Source organism: Salmo salar, chromosome 15 (genome assembly GCF_965601325.2).
Source record: "Salmo salar chromosome 15, fSalSal1, whole genome shotgun sequence".
NCBI classification, from domain to species: Eukaryota; Metazoa; Chordata; class Actinopteri; order Salmoniformes; family Salmonidae; genus Salmo; species Salmo salar.
The window spans coordinates 21,824,671-21,847,961 of record NC_138305.1 but is presented as its reverse complement, the minus strand read 5'-3'; positions in this window follow the sequence as shown (position 1 = coordinate 21,847,961).

The window sequence follows — 23,291 nt, the reverse complement described above, 5'->3', positions numbered from 1 at the left end:
CTGTCTGGTAGTGGAAATGTAGGCCTACTCTGTCTGGGTGGAAAGGTAGGCCCTACTCTGTCTGGGGTGGAAAGGTAGGTCTACTCTGTCTGGTGTGGAAAGGTAGGCCTATTCTGTCTGGGGTGGAGAGGTAGGTCTACTCTGTCTGGGGTGGAGAGGTAGGTCTACTCTGTCTGGGGTGGAAAGGTAGGCCTACTCTGTCTGGGGTGGAAAGGTCGGTCTACTCTGTCTGGGATGGAAGGTAGGCCTACTCTGTCTGGGGTGGAAAGGTAGACCTACTCTGTCTGGGGTGGAAAGGTAGATCTACTCTGTCTGGGGTGGAAAGGTAGGTCCTTTCTCTTTCTGGGGTGGAAAGGTAGGTCCTACTCTGTCTGGGGTGGAAAGGTAGGTCCTACTCTGTCTGAGATGGAAAGGTAGGTCTACTCTGTCTGGGACGGAAAGGTAGGACTACTCTGTCTGTCTGGGGTGGAAAGGTAGACCAACTCTGTCTAGGGTGGAAAGGTAGGTCTACTTTGTCTGGGGTGGAATTGTAGGTCTACTCTGTCTGGGGTGGAATGGTAGGTCTACTCTTTCTGGTAGTGGAAAGGTAGGCCCTACTCTGTCTGGGGTGGAAAGGTAGGTCTACTCTGTCTGTCTGGGGTATAAATTTAGGTCTACTCTGTCTGGGGTGGAAAGGTAGGCCTACTCTGTCTGGGGTGGTAAGGTAGGTCTACTCTGTCTGGTAGTGGAAAGGTAGGCCTACTCTGTCTGGGTGGAAAGGTAGGCCCTACTCTGTCTGGGGTGGAAAGGTAGGTCTACTCTGTCTGGGATAGAAGGTAGGCCTACTCTGTCTGGGGTGGAAAGGTAGGCCTACTCTGTCTGGGGTGGAAAGGTAGGTCTACTCTGTCTGGTATGGAAGGTAGGCCTACTCTGTCTGGGGTGGAAAGGTAGGCCTACTCTGTCTGGGGTGGAATGGTAGGTCTACTCTGTCTGGGGTGGAAAGGTAGGTCTACTCTGTCTGGGGTGGAAAGGTAGGTCTATTCTGTCTGGGGTGGAAAGGTAGGTCTACTCTGTCTGTCTGGGGTATAAAGGTAGGTCTACTCTGTCTGGGGTGGAAAGGAAGGTCTACTCTGTCTGTCTGGGGTTGAAAGGTAAGTCTACTCTGTCTGGGGTGGAAAGGTAGGCCTACTTTGTCTGGGGTGGAAAGGTAGGTCTACTCTGTCTGGAGTGGAAAGGTAGGCCTATTCTGTCTGGGTTGGAGAGGTAGGTCTACTCTGTCTGGGGTGGAAAGGTAGGTCTACTCTGTCTGGGGTGGATAGGTAGGTCTACTATGTCTGTCTGGGGCAGAAAGATAGGCCTACTCTGTCTGGGGGGGAAAGGTAGGTCTACTCTGTCTGGAGTGGAAAGGTAGGCCTATTCTGTCTGGGGTGGAGAGGTAGGTCTACTCTGTCTGGGGTGGAAAGGTAGATCTACTCTGTCTGGGGTGGAAAGGTAGGCCTACTCTGTCTGGGGTGGAAAGGTAGGCCTATTCTATCTGGGGTGGAAAGGTAGGCCTATTCTGTCTGGGGTGGAAAGGTAATTCTACTCTGTCTGTCTGGGGTGGAATGGTAGTTCTACTCTGTCTGGGGTGGAATGGTAGGACTAATCTGTCTGGTAGTGGAAAGGTAGGCCTACTCTGTCTGGGGTGGAAAGGTAGGCCCTACTCTGTCTGGGGTGGAAAGGTAGGTCTACTCTGTCTGTCTGGGGTATAAATTTAGGTCTACTCTGTCTGGGGTGGAAAGGTAGGCCTACTCTGTCTGGGGTGGTAAGGTAGGTCTACTCTGTCTGGTAGTGGAAAGGTAGGCCTACTCTGTCTGGGTGGAAAGGTAGGCCCTACTCTGTCTGGGGTGGAAAGGTAGGTCTACTCTGTCTGGAGTGGAAAGGTAGGCCTATTCTGTCTGGGGTGGAGAGGTAGGTCTACTCTGTCTGGGTTGGAGAGGTGGGTCTACTCTGTCTGGGGTGGAAAGGTAGGCCTACTCTGTCTGGGGTGGAAAGGTAGGTCTACTCTGTCTGGGATGGAAGGTAGGCCTACTCTGTCTGGGGTGGAAAGGTAGGCCTACTCTGTCTGGGGTGGAAAGGTAGATCTACTCTGTCTGGGGTGGAAAGGTAGGTCCTTTCTCTGTCTGGGGTGGAAAGGTAGGTCCTACTCTGTCTGGGGTGGAAAGGTAGGCCTACTCTGTCTGAGATGGAAAGGTAGGTCTACTCTGTCTGGGACGGAAAGGTAGGACTACTCTGTCTGTCTGGGGTGGAAAGGTAGACCAACTCTGTCTAGGGTGGAAAGGTAGGTCTACTCTGTCTGGGGTGGAAAGGTAGGTCTACTCTGTCTGTCTGGGGTGGAATTGTAGGTCTACTCTGTCTGGGGTTGAATGGTAGGTCTACTCTTTCTGGTAGTGGAAAGGTAGGCCCTACTCTGTCTGGGGTGGAAAGGTAGGTTCTACTCTGTCTGTCTTGGGTGGAAAGTTAGGTCTACTCTGTCTGTCTGGGGTGGAAAGGTCGGCCAACTCTGTCTGGGGTGAAAAGGTTGGCCTACTCTGTCTGGGGTGGAAAGGTAGGTCTACTCTGTCTGGGACGGAAAGGAAGGACTACTCTGTCTGTCTGGGGTATAAAGGTAGGTCTACTCTGTCTGGGGTGGAAAGGTAGGCCTACTCTGTCTGGGGTGGAAAGGTAGACCTGCTCTGTCTGGGGTGGAATGGTAGGTCTACTCTGTCTGTGGAGGAATGGTAGGTCTACTCTGTCTGTCTGGGGTGGAAAGGTAGGTCTACTCTGTCTGGTAGTGGAAAGGTAGGCCTACTCGGTCTGGGTGGAAAGTTAGGCCCTACTCTGTCTGGGGTGGAAAGGTAGGCCTATTCTATCTGGGGTGGAAAGGTAGGCCTATTCTGTCTGGGGTGGAAAGGTAATTCTACTCTGTCTGTCTGGGGTGGAATGGTAGTTCTACTCTGTCTGCGGTGGAATGGTAGGACTAATCTGTCTGGTAGTGGAAAGGTAGGCCTACTCTGTCTGGGGTGAAAAGGTAGGCCCTACTCTGTATGGGGTGGAAAGGTAGGTCTACTCTGTCTGTCTGGGGTATAAATGTAGGTCTACTCTGTCTGGGGTGGAAAGGTAGGCCTACTCTGTCTGGGGTGGTAAGGTAGGTCTACTCTGTCTGGTAGTGGAAATGTAGGCCTACTCTGTCTGGGTGGAAAGGTAGGCCCTACTCTGTCTGGGGTGGAAAGGTAGGTCTACTCTGTCTGGTGTGGAAAGGTAGGCCTATTCTGTCTGGGGTGGAGAGGTAGGTCTACTCTGTCTGGGGTGGAGAGGTAGGTCTACTCTGTCTGGGGTGGAAAGGTAGGCCTACTCTGTCTGGGGTGGAAAGGTCGGTCTACTCTGTCTGGGATGGAAGGTAGGCCTACTCTGTCTGGGGTGGAAAGGTAGACCTACTCTGTCTGGGGTGGAAAGGTAGATCTACTCTGTCTGGGGTGGAAAGGTAGGTCCTTTCTCTTTCTGGGGTGGAAAGGTAGGTCCTACTCTGTCTGGGGTGGAAAGGTAGGTCCTACTCTGTCTGAGATGGAAAGGTAGGTCTACTCTGTCTGGGACGGAAAGGTAGGACTACTCTGTCTGTCTGGGGTGGAAAGGTAGACCAACTCTGTCTAGGGTGGAAAGGTAGGTCTACTTTGTCTGGGGTGGAATTGTAGGTCTACTCTGTCTGGGGTGGAATGGTAGGTCTACTCTTTCTGGTAGTGGAAAGGTAGGCCCTACTCTGTCTGGGGTGGAAAGGTAGGTCTACTCTGTCTGTCTGGGGTATAAATTTAGGTCTACTCTGTCTGGGGTGGAAAGGTAGGCCTACTCTGTCTGGGGTGGTAAGGTAGGTCTACTCTGTCTGGTAGTGGAAAGGTAGGCCTACTCTGTCTGGGTGGAAAGGTAGGCCCTACTCTGTCTGGGGTGGAAAGGTAGGTCTACTCTGTCTGGGATAGAAGGTAGGCCTACTCTGTCTGGGGTGGAAAGGTAGGCCTACTCTGTCTGGGGTGGAAAGGTAGGTCTACTCTGTCTGGTATGGAAGGTAGGCCTACTCTGTCTGGGGTGGAAAGGTAGGCCTACTCTGTCTGGGGTGGAATGGTAGGTCTACTCTGTCTGGGGTGGAAAGGTAGGTCTACTCTGTCTGGGGTGGAAAGGTAGGTCTATTCTGTCTGGGGTGGAAAGGTAGGTCTACTCTGTCTGTCTGGGGTATAAAGGTAGGTCTACTCTGTCTGGGGTGGAAAGGAAGGTCTACTCTGTCTGTCTGGGGTTGAAAGGTAAGTCTACTCTGTCTGGGGTGGAAAGGTAGGCCTACTTTGTCTGGGGTGGAAAGGTAGGTCTACTCTGTCTGGAGTGGAAAGGTAGGCCTATTCTGTCTGGGTTGGAGAGGTAGGTCTACTCTGTCTGGGGTGGAAAGGTAGGTCTACTCTGTCTGGGGTGGATAGGTAGGTCTACTATGTCTGTCTGGGGCAGAAAGATAGGCCTACTCTGTCTGGGGGGGAAAGGTAGGTCTACTCTGTCTGGAGTGGAAAGGTAGGCCTATTCTGTCTGGGGTGGAGAGGTAGGTCTACTCTGTCTGGGGTGGAAAGGTAGATCTACTCTGTCTGGGGTGGAAAGGTAGGCCTACTCTGTCTGGGGTGGAAAGGTAGGCCTATTCTATCTGGGGTGGAAAGGTAGGCCTATTCTGTCTGGGGTGGAAAGGTAATTCTACTCTGTCTGTCTGGGGTGGAATGGTAGTTCTACTCTGTCTGGGGTGGAATGGTAGGACTAATCTGTCTGGTAGTGGAAAGGTAGGCCTACTCTGTCTGGGGTGGAAAGGTAGGCCCTACTCTGTCTGGGGTGGAAAGGTAGGTCTACTCTGTCTGTCTGGGGTATAAATGTTGGTCTACTCTGTCTGGGGTGGAAAGGTAGGCCTACTCTGTCTGGGGTGGTAAGGTAGGTCTACTCTGTCTGGTAGTGGAAAGGTAGGCCTACTCTGTCTGGGTGGAAAGGTAGGCCCTACTCTGTCTGGGGTGGAAAGGTCGGTCTACTCTGTCTGGAGTGGAAAGGTAGGCCTATTCTGTCTGGGGTGGAGAGGTAGGTCTACTCTGTCTGGGGTGGAGAGGTAGGTCTACTCTGTCTGGGGTGGAAAGGTAGGCCTACTCTGTCTGGGGTGGAAAGGTAGGTCTACTCTGTCTGGGATGGAAGGTAGGCCTACTCTGTCTGGGGTGGAAAGGTAGACCTACTCTGTCTGGGGTGGAAACGTAGATCTACTCTGTCTGGGGTGGAAAGGTAGGTCCTTTCTCTGTCTGGGGTGGAAAGGTAGGTCCTACTCTGTCTGGGGTGGAAAGGTAGGCCTACTCTGTCTGAGATGGAAAGGTAGGTCTACTCTGTCTGGGACGGAAAGGTAGGACTACTCTGTCTGTCTGGGGTGGAAAGGTAGACCAACTCTGTCTAGGGTGGAAAGGTAGGTCTACTCTGTCTGGGGTGGAATTGTAGGTCTACTCTGTCTGGGGTGGAATGGTAGGTCTACTCTTTCTGGTAGTGGAAAGGTAGGCCCTACTCTGTCTGGGGTGGAAAGGTAGGCCCTACTCTGTATGGGGTGGAAAGGTAGGTCTACTCTGTCTGTCTGGGGTATAAATGTAGGTCTACTCTGTCTGGGGTGGAAAGGTAGGCCTACTCTGTCTGGGGTGGTAAGGTAGGTCTACTCTGTCTGGTAGTGGAAATGTAGGCCTACTCTGTCTGGGTGGAAAGGTAGGCCCTACTCTGTCTGGGGTGGAAAGGTAGGTCTACTCTGTCTGGTGTGGAAAGGTAGGCCTATTCTGTCTGGGGTGGAGAGGTAGGTCTACTCTGTCTGGGGTGGAGAGGTAGGTCTACTCTGTCTGGGGTGGAAAGGTAGGCCTACTCTGTCTGGGGTGGAAAGGTCGGTCTACTCTGTCTGGGATGGAAGGTAGGCCTACTCTGTCTGGGGTGGAAAGGTAGACCTACTCTGTCTGGGGTGGAAAGGTAGATCTACTCTGTCTGGGGTGGAAAGGTAGGTCCTTTCTCTTTCTGGGGTGGAAAGGTAGGTCCTACTCTGTCTGGGGTGGAAAGGTAGGTCCTACTCTGTCTGAGATGGAAAGGTAGGTCTACTCTGTCTGGGACGGAAAGGTAGGACTACTCTGTCTGTCTGGGGTGGAAAGGTAGACCAACTCTGTCTAGGGTGGAAAGGTAGGTCTACTTTGTCTGGGGTGGAATTGTAGGTCTACTCTGTCTGGGGTGGAATGGTAGGTCTACTCTTTCTGGTAGTGGAAAGGTAGGCCCTACTCTGTCTGGGGTGGAAAGGTAGGTCTACTCTGTCTGTCTGGGGTATAAATTTAGGTCTACTCTGTCTGGGGTGGAAAGGTAGGCCTACTCTGTCTGGGGTGGTAAGGTAGGTCTACTCTGTCTGGTAGTGGAAAGGTAGGCCTACTCTGTCTGGGTGGAAAGGTAGGCCCTACTCTGTCTGGGGTGGAAAGGTAGGTCTACTCTGTCTGGGATAGAAGGTAGGCCTACTCTGTCTGGGGTGGAAAGGTAGGCCTACTCTGTCTGGGGTGGAAAGGTAGGTCTACTCTGTCTGGTATGGAAGGTAGGCCTACTCTGTCTGGGGTGGAAAGGTAGGCCTACTCTGTCTGGGGTGGAATGGTAGGTCTACTCTGTCTGGGGTGGAAAGGTAGGTCTACTCTGTCTGGGGTGGAAAGGTAGGTCTATTCTGTCTGGGGTGGAAAGGTAGGTCTACTCTGTCTGTCTGGGGTATAAAGGTAGGTCTACTCTGTCTGGGGTGGAAAGGAAGGTCTACTCTGTCTGTCTGGGGTTGAAAGGTAAGTCTACTCTGTCTGGGGTGGAAAGGTAGGCCTACTTTGTCTGGGGTGGAAAGGTAGGTCTACTCTGTCTGGAGTGGAAAGGTAGGCCTATTCTGTCTGGGTTGGAGAGGTAGGTCTACTCTGTCTGGGGTGGAAAGGTAGGTCTACTCTGTCTGGGGTGGATAGGTAGGTCTACTATGTCTGTCTGGGGCAGAAAGATAGGCCTACTCTGTCTGGGGGGGAAAGGTAGGTCTACTCTGTCTGGAGTGGAAAGGTAGGCCTATTCTGTCTGGGGTGGAGAGGTAGGTCTACTCTGTCTGGGGTGGAAAGGTAGATCTACTCTGTCTGGGGTGGAAAGGTAGGCCTACTCTGTCTGGGGTGGAAAGGTAGGCCTATTCTATCTGGGGTGGAAAGGTAGGCCTATTCTGTCTGGGGTGGAAAGGTAATTCTACTCTGTCTGTCTGGGGTGGAATGGTAGTTCTACTCTGTCTGGGGTGGAATGGTAGGACTAATCTGTCTGGTAGTGGAAAGGTAGGCCTACTCTGTCTGGGGTGGAAAGGTAGGCCCTACTCTGTCTGGGGTGGAAAGGTAGGTCTACTCTGTCTGTCTGGGGTATAAATTTAGGTCTACTCTGTCTGGGGTGGAAAGGTAGGCCTACTCTGTCTGGGGTGGTAAGGTAGGTCTACTCTGTCTGGTAGTGGAAAGGTAGGCCTACTCTGTCTGGGTGGAAAGGTAGGCCCTACTCTGTCTGGGGTGGAAAGGTAGGTCTACTCTGTCTGGAGTGGAAAGGTAGGCCTATTCTGTCTGGGGTGGAGAGGTAGGTCTACTCTGTCTGGGTTGGAGAGGTGGGTCTACTCTGTCTGGGGTGGAAAGGTAGGCCTACTCTGTCTGGGGTGGAAAGGTAGGTCTACTCTGTCTGGGATGGAAGGTAGGCCTACTCTGTCTGGGGTGGAAAGGTAGGCCTACTCTGTCTGGGGTGGAAAGGTAGATCTACTCTGTCTGGGGTGGAAAGGTAGGTCCTTTCTCTGTCTGGGGTGGAAAGGTAGGTCCTACTCTGTCTGGGGTGGAAAGGTAGGCCTACTCTGTCTGAGATGGAAAGGTAGGTCTACTCTGTCTGGGACGGAAAGGTAGGACTACTCTGTCTGTCTGGGGTGGAAAGGTAGACCAACTCTGTCTAGGGTGGAAAGGTAGGTCTACTCTGTCTGGGGTGGAAAGGTAGGTCTACTCTGTCTGTCTGGGGTGGAATTGTAGGTCTACTCTGTCTGGGGTTGAATGGTAGGTCTACTCTTTCTGGTAGTGGAAAGGTAGGCCCTACTCTGTCTGGGGTGGAAAGGTAGGTTCTACTCTGTCTGTCTTGGGTGGAAAGTTAGGTCTACTCTGTCTGTCTGGGGTGGAAAGGTCGGCCAACTCTGTCTGGGGTGAAAAGGTTGGCCTACTCTGTCTGGGGTGGAAAGGTAGGTCTACTCTGTCTGGGACGGAAAGGAAGGACTACTCTGTCTGTCTGGGGTATAAAGGTAGGTCTACTCTGTCTGGGGTGGAAAGGTAGGCCTACTCTGTCTGGGGTGGAAAGGTAGACCTGCTCTGTCTGGGGTGGAATGGTAGGTCTACTCTGTCTGTGGAGGAATGGTAGGTCTACTCTGTCTGTCTGGGGTGGAAAGGTAGGTCTACTCTGTCTGGTAGTGGAAAGGTAGGCCTACTCGGTCTGGGTGGAAAGTTAGGCCCTACTCTGTCTGGGGTGGAAAGGTAGGCCTATTCTATCTGGGGTGGAAAGGTAGGCCTATTCTGTCTGGGGTGGAAAGGTAATTCTACTCTGTCTGTCTGGGGTGGAATGGTAGTTCTACTCTGTCTGCGGTGGAATGGTAGGACTAATCTGTCTGGTAGTGGAAAGGTAGGCCTACTCTGTCTGGGGTGAAAAGGTAGGCCCTACTCTGTATGGGGTGGAAAGGTAGGTCTACTCTGTCTGTCTGGGGTATAAATGTAGGTCTACTCTGTCTGGGGTGGAAAGGTAGGCCTACTCTGTCTGGGGTGGTAAGGTAGGTCTACTCTGTCTGGTAGTGGAAATGTAGGCCTACTCTGTCTGGGGTGGAAAGGTAGGTCTACTCTGTCTGGTGTGGAAAGGTAGGCCTATTCTGTCTGGGGTGGAGAGGTAGGTCTACTCTGTCTGGGGTGGAGAGGTAGGTCTACTCTGTCTGGGGTGGAAAGGTAGGCCTACTCTGTCTGGGGTGGAAAGGTCGGTCTACTCTGTCTGGGATGGAAGGTAGGCCTACTCTGTCTGGGGTGGAAAGGTAGACCTACTCTGTCTGGGGTGGAAAGGTAGATCTACTCTGTCTGGGGTGGAAAGGTAGGTCCTTTCTCTTTCTGGGGTGGAAAGGTAGGTCCTACTCTGTCTGGGGTGGAAAGGTAGGTCCTACTCTGTCTGAGATGGAAAGGTAGGTCTACTCTGTCTGGGACGGAAAGGTAGGACTACTCTGTCTGTCTGGGGTGGAAAGGTAGACCAACTCTGTCTAGGGTGGAAAGGTAGGTCTACTTTGTCTGGGGTGGAATTGTAGGTCTACTCTGTCTGGGGTGGAATGGTAGGTCTACTCTTTCTGGTAGTGGAAAGGTAGGCCCTACTCTGTCTGGGGTGGAAAGGTAGGTCTACTCTGTCTGTCTGGGGTATAAATTTAGGTCTACTCTGTCTGGGGTGGAAAGGTAGGCCTACTCTGTCTGGGGTGGTAAGGTAGGTCTACTCTGTCTGGTAGTGGAAAGGTAGGCCTACTCTGTCTGGGTGGAAAGGTAGGCCCTACTCTGTCTGGGGTGGAAAGGTAGGTCTACTCTGTCTGGGATAGAAGGTAGGCCTACTCTGTCTGGGGTGGAAAGGTAGGCCTACTCTGTCTGGGGTGGAAAGGTAGGTCTACTCTGTCTGGTATGGAAGGTAGGCCTACTCTGTCTGGGGTGGAAAGGTAGGCCTACTCTGTCTGGGGTGGAATGGTAGGTCTACTCTGTCTGGGGTGGAAAGGTAGGTCTACTCTGTCTGGGGTGGAAAGGTAGGTCTATTCTGTCTGGGGTGGAAAGGTAGGTCTACTCTGTCTGTCTGGGGTATAAAGGTAGGTCTACTCTGTCTGGGGTGGAAAGGAAGGTCTACTCTGTCTGTCTGGGGTTGAAAGGTAAGTCTACTCTGTCTGGGGTGGAAAGGTAGGCCTACTTTGTCTGGGGTGGAAAGGTAGGTCTACTCTGTCTGGAGTGGAAAGGTAGGCCTATTCTGTCTGGGTTGGAGAGGTAGGTCTACTCTGTCTGGGGTGGAAAGGTAGGTCTACTCTGTCTGGGGTGGATAGGTAGGTCTACTATGTCTGTCTGGGGCAGAAAGATAGGCCTACTCTGTCTGGGGGGGAAAGGTAGGTCTACTCTGTCTGGAGTGGAAAGGTAGGCCTATTCTGTCTGGGGTGGAGAGGTAGGTCTACTCTGTCTGGGGTGGAAAGGTAGATCTACTCTGTCTGGGGTGGAAAGGTAGGCCTACTCTGTCTGGGGTGGAAAGGTAGGCCTATTCTATCTGGGGTGGAAAGGTAGGCCTATTCTGTCTGGGGTGGAAAGGTAATTCTACTCTGTCTGTCTGGGGTGGAATGGTAGTTCTACTCTGTCTGGGGTGGAATGGTAGGACTAATCTGTCTGGTAGTGGAAAGGTAGGCCTACTCTGTCTGGGGTGGAAAGGTAGGCCCTACTCTGTCTGGGGTGGAAAGGTAGGTCTACTCTGTCTGGGGTGGTAAGGTAGGTCTACTCTGTCTGGTAGTGGAAAGGTAGGCCTACTCTGTCTGGGTGGAAAGGTAGGCCCTACTCTGTCTGGGGTGGAAAGGTCGGTCTACTCTGTCTGGAGTGGAAAGGTAGGCCTATTCTGTCTGGGGTGGAGAGGTAGGTCTACTCTGTCTGGGGTGGAGAGGTAGGTCTACTCTGTCTGGGGTGGAAAGGTAGGCCTACTCTGTCTGGGGTGGAAAGGTAGGTCTACTCTGTCTGGGATGGAAGGTAGGCCTACTCTGTCTGGGGTGGAAAGGTAGACCTACTCTGTCTGGGGTGGAAACGTAGATCTACTCTGTCTGGGGTGGAAAGGTAGGTCCTTTCTCTGTCTGGGGTGGAAAGGTAGGTCCTACTCTGTCTGGGGTGGAAAGGTAGGCCTACTCTGTCTGAGATGGAAAGGTAGGTCTACTCTGTCTGGGACGGAAAGGTAGGACTACTCTGTCTGTCTGGGGTGGAAAGGTAGACCAACTCTGTCTAGGGTGGAAAGGTAGGTCTACTCTGTCTGGGGTGGAATTGTAGGTCTACTCTGTCTGGGGTGGAATGGTAGGTCTACTCTTTCTGGTAGTGGAAAGGTAGGCCCTACTCTGTCTGGGGTGGAAAGGTAGGTCTACTCTGTCTGTCTGGGGTATAAATTTAGGTCTTCTCTGTCTGGGGTGGAAAGGTAGGGCTACTCTGTCTGGGGTGGTAAGGTAGGTCTACTCTGTCTGGTAGTGGAAAGGTAGGCCTACTCTGTCTGGGTGGAAAGGTAGGCCCTACTCTGTCTGGGGTGGAAAGGTAGGTCTACTCTGTCTGGAGTGGAAAGGTAGGCCTATTCTGTCTGGGTTGGAGAGGTAGGTCGACTCTGTCTGGGGTGGAGAGGTAGGTCTACTCTGTCTGGGGTGGAAAGGTAGGCCTACTCTGTCTGGGGTGGAAAGGTAGGTCTACTCTGTCTGGGATGGAAGGTAGGCCTGATCTGTCTGGGGTGGAAAGGTAGGTCTACTCTGTCTGGGGTGGAAAGGTAGGTCTACTCTGTCTGGGGTGGAAAGGTAGGTCTATTCTGTCTGGGGTGGAAAGGTAGGTCTACTCTGTCTGTCTGGAGTGGAAAGGTAGGCCTACTCTGTCTGGGGTGGAAAGGTAGGCCTACTCTGTCTGGGGTGGAAAAGTAGATCTACTCCGTCTGGGGTGGAAAGGTAGGTCCTACTCTGTCTGGGATGGAAAGGTAGGCCTACTCTGTCTGAGGTGGAAAGGTAGGTCTACTCTGTCTGGTACGGAAAGGAAGGACTACTCTGTCTGTCTGGGGTGGAATGGTAGGCCTTCTCTGTCTTGGATGGAAAGGTAGGACTACTCTGTCTGGGGTGGAAATGTAGGCCCTACTCTGTCTGGGGTGGAAAGGATGGCTTACTCTGGGATGGAAAGGTAGGTCCTACTCTGTCTGGAGTGGAAAGGTAGGCCCTACTCTGTCTGGGGTGGAAAGGTAGGTTTACTCTGTCTAGGGTGGAAAGGTAGGTCTACTCTGTCTGGGGTTGAAAGGTAGGCCTACTCTGTCTGGGGTGGAAAGGTAGACCTACTCTGTCTGGGGTGGAAAGGTAGGTCTACTCTGTCTGGGGTGGAAAGGTAGGTCTACTCTGTCTAGGGTGGAAAGGTAGGTATACTCTGTCTGTCTGGGGTGGAATGGTAGACCTACTCTGTCTGGGGTGGAAAGGTAGACCTACTCTGTCTGGGGTGGAAAGGTAGGTCTACTCTGTCTGTTTGGGGTGGAAAGGTAGGTCTACTCTGTCTGGGGTGGAAAGGTAGGCCTACTCTGTCTGGGGTGGAAAGGTAGGTCTACTCTGTCTGTCTGGGGTGGAGAGGTAGGCCCTACTCTGTCTGGGGTGTAAAGGTAGGACTACTCTGTCTGGGGTGGAAAGGTAGGTCTACTCTGTCTGGGGTGGAAAGGTAGGCCTACTCTGTCTGGGGTGGAAAGGTAGGTCTACTCTGTCTGGTAGTGGAAAGGTAGGCCTACTCGGTCTGGGTGGAAAGGTAGGCCCTACTCTGTCTGGGGTGGAAAGGTAGGCCTATTCTATCTGGGGTGGAAAGGTAGACCTATTCTGTCTGGGGTGGAAAGGTAATTCTACTCTGTCTGTCTGGGGTGGAATGGTAGTTCTACTCTGTCTGGGGTGGAATGGTAGGACTAATCTGTCTGGTAGTGGAAAGGTAGGCCTACTCTGTCTGGGGTGGAAAGGTAGGCCCTACTCTGTCTGGGGTGGAAAGGTAGGTCTACTCTGTCTGTCTGGGGTATAAATTTAGGTCTACTCTGTCTGGGGTGGAAAGGTAGGCCTACTCTGTCTGGGGTGGTAAGGTAGGTCTACTCTGTCTGGTAGTGGAAAGGTAGGCCTACTCTGTCTGGGTGGAAAGGTAGGCCCTACTCTGTCTGGGGTGGAAATGTAGGCCCTACTCTGTCTGGGGTGGAGAGGTAGGTCTACTCTGTCTGGGGTGGAAAGGTAGGCCTACTCTGTCTGGGGTGGAAAGGTAGGTCTACTCTGTCTGGGATGGAAGGTAGAACTACTCTGTCTGGGGTGGAAAGGTAGGCCTACTCTGTCTGGGGTGGAAAGGTAGATCTACTCTGTCTGGGGTGGAAAGGTAGGTCCTTTCTCTGTCTGGGGTGGAAAGGTAGGTCCTACTCTGTCTGGGGTGGAAAGGTAGGCCTACTCTGTCTGAGATGGAAAGGTAGGTCTACTCTGTCTGGGACGGAAAGGTAGGACTACTCTGTCTGTCTGGGGTGGAAAGGTAGACCAACTCTGTCTAGGGTGGAAAGGTAGGTCTACTCTGTCTGGGGTGGAAAGGTAGGTCTACTCTGTCTGTCTGGGGTGGAATTGTAGGTCTACTCTGTCTGGGGTGGAATGGTAGGTCTACTCTTTCTGGTAGTGGAAAGGTAGGCCCTACTCTGTCTGGGGTGGAAAGGTAGGTCTACTCTGTCTGTCTGGGGTATACATTTAGGTCTACTCTGTCTGGGGTGGAAAGGTAGGCCTACTCTGTCTGGGGTGGTAAGGTAGGTCTACTCTGTCTGGTAGTGGAAAGGTAGGCCTACTCTGTCTGGGTGGAAAGGTAGGCCCTACTCTGTCTGGGGTGGAAAGGTAGGTCTACTCTGTCTGGAGTGGAAAGGTAGGCCTATTCTGTCTGGGGTGGAGAGGTAGGTCTACTCTGTCTGGGGTGGAGAGGTGGGTCTACTCTGTCTGGGGTGGAAAGATAGGCCTACTCTGTCTGGGGTGGAAAGGTAGGTCTACTCTGTCTGGGATGGAAGGTAGGCCTACTCTGTCTGGGGTGGAAAGGTAGGCCTACTCTGTCTGGGGTGGAAAGGTAGATCTACTCTGTCTGGGGTGGAAAGGTAGGTCCTTTCTCTGTCTGGGGTGGAAAGGTAGGTCCTACTCTGTCTGGGGTGGAAAGGTAGGCCTACTCTGTCTGAGATGGAAAGGTAGGTCTACTCTGTCTGGGACGGAAAGGTAGGACTACTCTGTCTGTCTGGGGTGGAAAGGTAGACCAACTCTGTCTAGGGTGGAAAGGTAGGTCTACTCTGTCTGGGGTAGAAAGGTAGGTCTACTCTGTCTGTCTGGGGTGGAATTGTAGGTCTACTCTGTCTGGGGTGGAATGGTAGGTCTACTCTTTCTGGTAGTGGAAAGGTAGGCCCTACTCTGTCTGGGGTGGAAAGGTAGGTTCTACTCTGTCTGTCTGGGGTGGAAAGTTAGGTCTACTCTGTCTGACTGGGGTGGAAAGGTCGGCCTACTCTGTCTGGGGTGAAAAGGTCGGCCTACTCTGTCTGGGGTGGAAAGGTAGGTCTACTCTGTCTGGGACAGAAAGGTAGGACTACTCTGTCTGTCTGGGGTGGAAAGGTAGACCAACTCTGTCTAGGGTGGAAAGGTAGGTCTACTCTGTCTGGGGTGGAATTGTAGGTCTACTCTGTCTGGGGTGGAATGGTAGTTCTACTCTTTCTGGTAGTGGAAAGGTAGGCCCTACTCTGTCTGGGGTGGAAAGGTAGGTCTACTCTGTCTGTCTGGGGTATAAATTTAGGTCTACTCTGTCTGGGGTGGAAAGGTAGGCCTACTCTGTCTGAGGTGGTAAGGTAGGTCTACTCTGTCTGGTAGTGGAAAGGTAGGCCTACTCTGTCTGGGTGGAAAGGTAGGCCCTACTCTGTCTGGGGTGGAAAGGTAGGTCTACTCTGTCTGGGATGGAAGGTAGGCCTACTCTGTCTGGGGTGGAAAGGTAGGCCTACTCTGTCTGGGGTGGAAAGGTAGGTCTACTCTGTCTGGGATGGAAGGTAGGCCTACTCTGTCTGGGGTGGAAAGGTAGGCCTACTCTGTCTGGGGTGGAAAGGTAGGTCTACTCTGTCTGGGGTGGAAAGGTTGGTCTACTCTGTCTGGGGTGGAAAGGTAGGTCTATTCTGTCTGGGGTGGAAAGGTAGGTCTACTCTGTCTGTCTGGGGTATAAAGGTAGGTCTACTCTGTCTGGGGTGGAAAGGTAGGTCTACTCTGTCAGTCTGGGGTTGAAAGGTAAGTCTACTCTGTCTGGGGTGGAAAGGTAGGCCTACTTTGTCTGGGGTGGAAATGTAGGTCTACTCTGTCTGGAGTGGAAAGGTAGGCCTATTCTGTCTGGGGTGGAGAGGTAGGTCTACTCTGTCTGGGGTGGAAAGGTAGGTCTACTCTGTCTGGGGTGGATAGGTAGGTCTACTATGTCTGTCTGGGGCGGAAAGGTAGCCCTACTCTGTCTGGGGGGGAAAGGTAGGTCTACTCTGTCTGGAGTGGAAAGGTAGGCCTATTCTGTCTGGGGTGGAGAGGTAGGTCTACTCTGTCTGGGGTGGAAAGGTAGATCTACTCTGTCTGGGGTGGAAAGGTAGGCCTACTCTGTCTGGGGTGGAAAGGTAGGCCTATTCTATCTGGGGTGGAGAGGTAGGTCTACTCTGTCTGGGGTGGAGAGGTAGGTCTACTCTGTCTGGGGTGGAAAGGTAGGCCTACTCTGTCTGGGGTGGAAAGGTAGGTCTACTCTGTCTGGGATGGAAGGTAGGCCTACTCTGTCTGGGGTGGAAAGGTAGACCTACTCTGTCTGGGGTGGAAAGGTAGATCTACTCTGTCTGGGGTGGAAAGGTAGGTCCTTTCTCTGTCTGGGGTGGAAAGGTAGGTCCTACTCTGTCTGGGGTGGAAAGGTAGGCCTACTCTGTCTGAGATGGAAAGGTAGGTCTACTCTGTCTGGGATGGAAAGGTAATACGACTCTGTCTGTCTGGGGTGGAAAGGTAGACCAACTCTGTCTAGGGTGGAAAGGTAGGTCTACTCTGTCTGGGGTGGAATTGTAGGTCTACTCTGTCTGGGGTGGAATGGTAGGTCTACTCTTTCTGGTAGTGGAAAGGTAGGCCCTACTCTGTCTGGGGTGGAAAGGTAGGTCTACTCTGTCTGTCTGGGGTATAAATTTAGGTCTACTCTGTCTGGGGTGGAAAGGTAGGCCTACTCTGTCTGGGGTGGTAAGGTAGGTCTACTCTGTCTGGTAGTGGAAAGGTAGGCCTACTCTGTCTGGGTGGAAAGGTAGGCCCTACTCTGTCTGGGGTGGAAAGGTAGGTCTACTCTGTCTGGAGTGGAAAGGTAGGCCTATTCTGTCTGGGTTGGAGAGGTAGGTCGACTCTGTCTGGGGTGGAGAGGTAGGTCTACTCTGTCTGGGGTGGAAAGGTAGGCCTACTCTGTCTGGGGTGGAAAGGTAGGCCTACTCTGTCTGGGATGGAAGGTAGGCCTACTCTGTCTGGGGTGGAAAGGTAGGCCTACTCTGTCTGGGGTGGAAAGGTAGGTCTACTCTGTCTGGGGTGGAAAGGTAGGTCTACTCTGTCTGGGGTGGAAAGGTAGGTCTATTCTGTCTGGGGTGGAAAGGTAGGTCTACTCTGTCTGTCTGGGGTATAAAGGTAGGTCTACTCTGTCTGGGGTGGAAAGGTAGGTCTACTCTGTCTGTCTGGTGTTGAAAGGAAAGTCTACTCTGTCTGGGGTGGAAAGGTAGGCCTACTTTGTCTGTGGTGGAAAGAAAGGTCTACTCTGTCTGGAGTGGAAAGGTTTGCCTATTCTGTCTGGGGTGGAGAGGTAGGTCTACTCTGTCTGGGGTGGAAAGGTAGGTATACTCTGTCTGGGGTGGTAGGTTGGTCTACTATGTCTGTCTGGGGCGGAAAGGTAGGCCTACTCTGTCTGGGGGGGAAAGGTAGGTCTACTCTGTCTGGAGTGGAAAGGTAGGCCTATTCTGTCTGGTGTGGAGAGGTAGGTCTACTCTGTCTGGGGTGGAAAGGTAGATCTACTCTGTCTGGGGTGGAAAGGTAGGCCTACTCTGTCTGGGGTGGAAAGGTAGGTCTACTCTGTCTGTCTGGGGTGGAAAGGTAGGTCTACTCTGTCTGTCTGGGGTGGAATGGTAGGCCTACTCTGTCTGTCTGTGTGGAAAGGTAGGTCTACTCTGTCTGGGATGGAAAGGTAGGCCTACTCTGTCTGGGGTGGAAAGGTAGGTTTACTCTGTCTAGGGTGGAAAGGTAGGTCTACTCTGTCTGGGGTTGAAAGGTAGACCTACTCTGTCTGGGGTGGAAAGGTAGACCTACTCTGTCTGGGGTGGAAAGGTAGGTCTACTCTCTCTGGGGTGGAAAGGTAGGTCTACTCTGTCTAGGGTGGAAAGGTAGGTCTACTCTGTCTAGGGTGGAAAGGTAGGTCTACTCTGTCTGTCTGCGGTGGAAAGGTAGGTCTACTCTTTCTGGGGTGGAAAGGTAGGCCTACTCTGTCTGGGGTGGAAAGGTAGGTCTACTCTGTCTGGGGTGGAAAGGTAGGTCCACTCTGTCTGTGTGGGGTATAAATTTAGGTCTACTCTGTCTGGGGTGGAAAGGTAGGTCTACTCTGTCTGGGGTGGAAAGGTAGGTCTACTCTGTCTGGTAGTGGAAAGGTAGGTCCTTCTCTGTCTGGGTGGAAAGGTAGGCCCTACTCTGTCTGGGGTGGAAAGGTAGGCCTATTCTGTCTGGGGTGGAAAGGTAGGTCTACTCTGTCTGGGGTGGAAAGGATGGCCTACTCTGGGATGGAAAGGTAGGTCTAATCTGTCTGGCAATGGAAAGTAAGGTCTACTCTGTCTGGGGTGGAAAGCTAGGTCTACTCTGTCTGTCTGGGTGGAAAGGTAGGTCTACTCTGTCTGGGGTGGAAAGTTAGGTCTACTCTGTCTGTCTGGGGTATACATTTAGGTCTACTCTGTCTGGGGTGGAAAGGTATGCCTACTCTGTCCGGGTGTGGAAAGGTAGGCCTACTCTGTCTGTCTGGGTGGAAAGGTAGGTCTACTCTGTCTGGGGTGGAAAAGTAGGCCTATTCTGTCTGGGGTGGAGAGGTAGGTCTACTCTGTCTGCGGTGGAAAGGTAGGTCTACTCTGTCTGGGGTGGATAGGTAGGTCTTCTCTGTCTGTCTGGGGCGGAAAGGTAGGTCTACTCTGTCTGGGGGGGAAAGGTAGGTCTACTCTGTCTGGAGTGGAAAGGTAGGCCTATTCTGTCTGGGGTGGAGAGGTAGGTCTACTCTGTCTGGGGTGGAAAGGTATATCTACTCTGTCTGGGGTGGAAAGGTAGGCCTACTCTGTCTGGGGTGGAAAGGTAGGTCTACTCTGTCTGTCTGGGGTGGAAAGGTAGGTCTACTCTGTCTGTCTGGGGTGGAATGGTAGGTCTACTCTGTCTGTCTGTGTGGAAAGGTAGGTCTACTCTGTCTGGAATGGAAAGGTAGGCCTACTCTGTCTGGCGTGGAAAGGTAGGCCTACTCTGTCTGGGGTGGAAAGGTAGGTCTACTCTGTCTGGGGTGGAAAAGTAGATCTACTCCGTCTGGGGTGGAAAGGTAGGTCCTACTCTGTCTGGGACGGAAAGGAAGGACTACTCTGTCTGTCTGGGGTGGAATGGTAGGCCTTCTCTGTCTTGAATGGAAAGGTAGGACTACTCTGTCTGGGGTGGAAAGGTAGGCCCTACTCTGTCTGGGGTGGAAAGGATGGCTTACTCTGGGATGGAAAGGTAGGTCCTACTCTGTCTGGAGTGGAAAGGTAGGCCCTACTCTGTCTGGGGTGGAAAGGTAGGTTTACTCTGTCTAGGGTGGAAAGGTAGGTCTACTCTGTCTGGGGTTGAAAGGTAGACCTACTCTGTCTGGGGTGGAAAGGTAGGTCTACTCTGTCTGGGGTGGAAAATGTAGACCTACTCTGTCTGGGGTGGAAAGGTAGGTCTACTCTGTCTGGGGTGGAAAGGTAGGTCTACTCTGTCTAGGGTGGAAAGGTAGGTCTACTCTGTCTAGGGTGGAAAGGTAGGTCTACTCTGTCTGTCTGCGGTGGAAAGGTAGGTCTACTCTTTCTGGGGTGGAAAGGTAGGCCTACTCTGTCTGGGGTGGAAAGGTAGGTCTACTCTGTCTGGGGTGGAAAGGTAGGTCCACTCTGTCTGTGTGGGGTATAAATGTAGGTCTACTCTGTCTGGGGTGGAAAGGTAGGTCTACTCTGTCTGGGGTGGAAAGGTAGGTCTACTCTGTCTGGTAGTGGAAAGGTACGTCCTACTCTGTCTGGGTGGAAAGCTAGGCCCTACTCTGTCTGGGGTGGAAAGGTAGGCCTACTCTGTCTGGGGTGGAAAGGATGGCCTACTCTGGGATGGAAAGGTAGGTCTACTCTGTCTGGCAATGGAAAGTTAGGTGTACTCTGTCTGGGGTGGAAAACTAGGTCTACTCTGTCTGTCTGGGTGGAAAGGTAGGTCTACTCTGTCTGGGGTGGAAAGTTAGGTCTACTCTGTCTGTCTGGGGTATACATTTAGGTCTACTCTGTCTGGGGTGGAAAGGTATGCCTACTCTGTCCGGGTGTGGAAAGGTAGGCCTACTCTGTCTGTCTGGGTGGAAAGGTAGGTCTACTCTGTCTGGGGTGGAAAGGTAGGCCTATTCTGTCTGGGGTGGAGAGGTAGGTCTACTCTGTCTGGGGTGGAAAGGTAGGTCTACTCTGTCTGGGGTGGATAGGTAGGTCTACTCTGTCTGTCTGGGGCGGAAAGGTAGGTCTACTCTGTCTGGAGTGGAAAGGTAGGCCTATTCTGTCTGGGGTGGAGAGGTAGGTCTACTCTGTCTGGGGTGGAAAGGTAGATCTACTCTGTCTGGGGTGGAAAGGTAGATCTACTCTGTCTGGGGTGGAAAGGTAGGCCTACTCTGTCTGGGGTGGAAAGGTAGGTCTACTCTGTCTGTCTGGGGTGGAAAGGTAGGTCTACTCTGTCTGTCTGGGGTGGAATGGTAGGTCTACTCTGTCTGTCTGTGTGGAAAGGTAGGGCTACTCTGTCTGGAATGGAAAGGTAGGCCTACTCTGTCTGGCGTGGAAAGGTAGGCCTACTAAGTCTGGGGTGGAAAGGTAGGCCTACTCTGTCTGGGGTGGAAAAGTAGATCTACTCCGTCTGGGGTGGAAAGGTAGGTCCTACTCTGTCTGGGATGGAAAGGTAGGCCTACTCTGTCTGAGGTGGAAAGGTAGGTCTACTCTGTCTGGGACGGAAAGGAAGGACTACTCTGTCTGTCTGGGGTGGAATGGTAGGCCTTCTCTGTCTTGAATGGAAAGGTAGGACTACTCTGTCTGGGGTGGAAAGGTAGGCCCTACTCTGTCTGGGGTGGAAAGGATGGCTTACTCTGGGATGGAAAGGTAGGTCCTACTCTGTCTGGAGTGGAAAGGTAGGCCCTACTCTGTCTGGGGTGGAAAGGTAGGTTTACTCTGTCTAGGGTGGAAAGGTAGGTCTACTCTGTCTGGGGTTGAAAGGTAGACCTACTCTGTCTGGGGTGGAAAGGTAGGTCTACTCTGTCTGGGGTGGAAAGGTAGACCTACTCTGTCTGGGGTGGAAAGGTAGGTCTACTCTGTCTGGGGTGGAAAGGTAGGTCTACTCTGTCTAGGGTGGAAAGGTAGGTCTACTCTGTCTAGGGTGGAAAGGTAGGTCTACTCTGTCTGTCTGCGGTGGAAAGGTAGGTCTACTCTTTCTGGGGTGGAAAGGTAGGCCTACTCTGTCTGGGGTGGAAAGGTAGGTCTACTCTGTCTGGGGTGGAAAGGTAGGTCCACTCTGTCTGTGTGGGGTATAAATGTAGGTCTACTCTGTCTGGGGTGGAAAGGTAGGTCTACTCTGTCTGGTAGTGGAAAGGTACGTCCTACTCTGTCTGGGTGGAAAGGTAGGCCCTACTCTGTCTGGGGTGGAAAGGTAGGCCTACTCTGTCTGGGGTGGAAAGGATGGCCTACTCTGGGATGGAAAGGTAGGTCTACTCTGTCTGGCAATGGAAAGTTAGGTCTACTCTGTCTGGGGTGGAAAACTAGGTCTACTCTGTCTGTCTGGGTGGAAAGGTAGGTCTACTCTGTCTGGGGTGGAAAGTTAGGTCTACTCTGTCTGTCTGGGGTATACATTAAGGTCTACTCTGTCTGGGGTGGAAAGGTATGCCTACTCTGTCCGGGTGTGGAAAGGTAGGCCTACTCTGTCTGTCTGGGTGGAAAGGTAGGTCTACTCTGTCTGGGGTGGAAAGGTAGGCCTATTCTGTCTGGGGTGGAGAGGTAGGTCTACTCTGTCTGGGGTGGAAAGGTAGGTTTACTCTGTCTAGGGTGGAAAGGTAGGTCTACTCTGTCTGGGGTTGAAAGGTAGACCTACTCTGTCTGGGGTGGAAAGGTATGTCTACTCTGTCTGGGGTGGAAAGGTAGACCTACTCTGTCTGGGGTGGAAAGGTAGGTCTACTCTGTCTGGCAATGGAAAGTTAGGTCTACTCTGTCTGGGGTGGAAAACTAGGTCTACTCTGTCTGTCTGGGTGGAAAGGTAGGTCTACTCTGTCTGGGGTGGAAAGTTGGGTCTACTCTGTCTGTCTGGGGTATACATTTAGGTCTACTCTGTCTGGGGTGGAAAGGTATGCCTACTCTGTCCGGGTGTGGAAAGGTAGGCCTACTCTGTCTGTCTGGGTGGAAAGGTAGGTCTACTCTGTCTGTCTGCGGTGGAAAGGTAGGTCTACTCTTTCTGGGGTGGAAAGGTAGGCCTACTCTGTCTGGGGTGGAAAGGTAGGTCTACTCTGTCTGGGGTGGAAAGGTAGGTCCACTCTGTCTGTGTGGGGTATAAATGTAGGTCTACTCTGTCTGGGGTGGAAAGGTAGGTCTACTCTGTCTGGGGTGGAAAGGTAGGTCTACTCTGTCTGGTAGTGGAAAGGTACGTCCTACTCTGTCTGGGTGGAAAGCTAGGCCCTACTCTGTCTGGGGTGGAAAGGTAGGCCTACTCTGTCTGGGGTGGAAAGGATGGCCTACTCTGGGATGGAAAGGTAGGTCTACTCTGTCTGGCAATGGAAAGTTAGGTGTACTCTGTCTGGGGTGGAAAACTAGGTCTACTCTGTCTGTCTGGGTGGAAAGGTAGGTCTACTCTGTCTGGGGTGGAAAGTTAGGTCTACTCTGTCTGTCTGGGGTATACATTTAGGTCTACTCTGTCTGGGGTGGAAAGGTATGCCTACTCTGTCCGGGTGTGGAAAGGTAGGCCTACTCTGTCTGTCTGGGTGGAAAGGTAGGTCTACTCTGTCTGGGGTGGAAAGGTAGGCCTATTCTGTCTGGGGTGGAGAGGTAGGTCTACTCTGTCTGGGGTGGAAAGGTAGGTCTACTCTGTCTGGGGTGGATAGGTAGGTCTACTCTGTCTGTCTGGGGCGGAAAGGTAGGTCTACTCTGTCTGGAGTGGAAAGGTAGGCCTATTCTGTCTGGGGTGGAGAGGTAGGTCTACTCTGTCTGGGGTGGAAAGGTAGATCTACTCTGTCTGGGGTGGAAAGGTAGATCTACTCTGTCTGGGGTGGAAAGGTAGGCCTACTCTGTCTGGGGTGGAAAGGTAGGTCTACTCTGTCTGTCTGGGGTGGAAAGGTAGGTCTACTCTGTCTGTCTGGGGTGGAATGGTAGGTCTACTCTGTCTGTCTGTGTGGAAAGGTAGGGCTACTCTGTCTGGAATGGAAAGGTAGGCCTACTCTGTCTGGCGTGGAAAGGTAGGCCTACTACGTCTGGGGTGGAAAGGTAGGCCTACTCTGTCTGGGGTGGAAAAGTAGATCTACTCCGTCTGGGGTGGAAAGGTAGGTCCTACTCTGTCTGGGATGGAAAGGTAGGCCTACTCTGTCTGAGGTGGAAAGGTAGGTCTACTCTGTCTGGGACGGAAAGGAAGGACTACTCTGTCTGTCTGGGGTGGAATGGTAGGCCTTCTCTGTCTTGAATGGAAAGGTAGGACTACTCTGTCTGGGGTGGAAAGGTAGGCCCTACTCTGTCTGGGGTGGAAAGGATGGCTTACTCTGGGATGGAAAGGTAGGTCCTACTCTGTCTGGAGTGGAAAGGTAGGCCCTACTCTGTCTGGGGTGGAAAGGTAGGTTTACTCTGTCTAGGGTGGAAAGGTAGGTCTACTCTGTCTGGGGTTGAAAGGTAGACCTACTCTGTCTGGGGTGGAAAGGTAGGTCTACTCTGTCTGGGGTGGAAAGGTAGACCTACTCTGTCTGGGGTGGAAAGGTAGGTCTACTCTGTCTGGGGTGGAAAGGTAGGTCTACTCTGTCTAGGGTGGAAAGGTAGGTCTACTCTGTCTAGGGTGGAAAGGTAGGTCTACTCTGTCTGTCTGCGGTGGAAAGGTAGGTCTACTCTTTCTGGGGTGGAAAGGTAGGCCTACTCTGTCTGGGGTGGAAAGGTAGGTCTACTCTGTCTGGGGTGGAAAGGTAGGTCCACTCTGTCTGTGTGGGGTATAAATGTAGGTCTACTCTGTC